Source organism: Chiloscyllium plagiosum, chromosome 30, assembly GCF_004010195.1.
Source record: "Chiloscyllium plagiosum isolate BGI_BamShark_2017 chromosome 30, ASM401019v2, whole genome shotgun sequence".
NCBI lineage: Eukaryota > Metazoa > Chordata > Chondrichthyes > Orectolobiformes > Hemiscylliidae > Chiloscyllium > Chiloscyllium plagiosum.
In genome coordinates this window covers 15436961-15438172 of record NC_057739.1, presented here as the reverse complement: position 1 = coordinate 15438172, position 1212 = coordinate 15436961, and the positions used below count along the sequence as shown (strand labels likewise).

The window sequence follows — 1212 nt, the reverse complement described above, 5'->3', positions numbered from 1 at the left end:
GGGAGCAAGTCTTCACTTTTATTCTGAATGAGATCTATAGAAACTGAAGCTTGTAGAAGTAGCTCACTGTCCTGGGCTTGATCATGGAATGTGCCAACTGTAAATAAACTACTTATTGTTGGATTGGTTTGTGCTGATTACTGGGTCAAACTGTGTATACAGGTCTGTGCTGGGACTTGCTGTCAGAGGATCTCTTGATCCAGATCACTAGTTAATCCCTGTCCTAATTTAAATTCCACCCCCATCCCAACAGCAAATGGTATGTAGTGTGGATATAAGGCCAAGTACAGACCTGGGTTTATGGAGTACATGTTTCTCCCAGTACAGTGGGAGATGGGTACTCTGCCAGATTCTGATCTTCAAGAGGAGTTCTCTAAACGTCTTCCTGAGCAGCTCAGTGCAAGGGCCAGTGCCACTGGTAATAACTTTCCTAAAACTGTCCAACCATCACTGGTAAGATCAAAACCTCAGCTGTTGTGGTTTTTAAATCCAAAACTAGCTTTTCCACTCGCATTACTAAATTAGAGCAAATTTCAGAGTAGGGTTTATTCTCTGAAGTTATGCCTGTATTCAACTTGCTGATTTTCTTTTAAGCCTCTAGCCTTTGCTTATCTATGTTGCTCATTAAGCTGTGAGAAGTGTTGAGGATACTGTCCTGCCAATATTATGGTCTAATCTGTAAGGTTGGAATTTGTTTTGTCCACTTTAGAGCCTTCCTGATTTCTGTAATCCAAAATCTAGAGGAACCAGAAAGCTTGGTGAATGTATACAATGTTGCAGTAGTCTTAACAGGTGATAGACCTAGGCCCTCTCTCACTGCATTGAACTCACGGGGGAGGTTTAACCCTGCACAGTCGGTGAGGAGCTGCATTCAAAATGTCCAAGGGTGACAGTTTAGATAATGCTCAACTCTGCCATAAGGTTTGCTATTTCAAACAAACACTTTCTAAACTTCTTTAGAGCATAGACATGTAACATTCAACAGCAGCCAGGTTAACAGTGTTGTATGAGAGGAGTCTGGAACTGTGGATTCACTCAATGCCCCCTCTAAACTGATTAATGGAGCAATGTGCAAAAGGAGGTAATGTGGACAGAGGTAAATGCTTCACCTTCACCCTCCTCCACATCCAAATGTTCTCTTCAGTCAGTTTGGCAAGCCAAAAGTAGGTGTTTCCCATTATGTTAACTTTGTATTTTGGGTGTTTGCAGTGC

General features: G+C 42.0%; 2 protein-coding genes across 2 annotated transcripts in view; one reads left to right on the top strand and one right to left on the bottom strand.

The window, feature by feature from the left end:
- The window catches only part of LOC122564760 (ferritin heavy chain, oocyte isoform-like), an 8068-nt gene extending 7945 nt beyond the window's left edge, over positions 1 to 123 (top strand). The window contains exon 4 of the mRNA XM_043719935.1: positions 1 to 123. The gene's annotated coding sequence lies outside the window, so the exon portion shown is untranslated.
- Positions 1 to 1212, bottom strand: part of LOC122564758 (astrotactin-2-like) — a 1559828-nt gene that overhangs the window by 918113 nt on the left and 640503 nt on the right. The gene's annotated exons all lie outside the window — the stretch shown is intronic.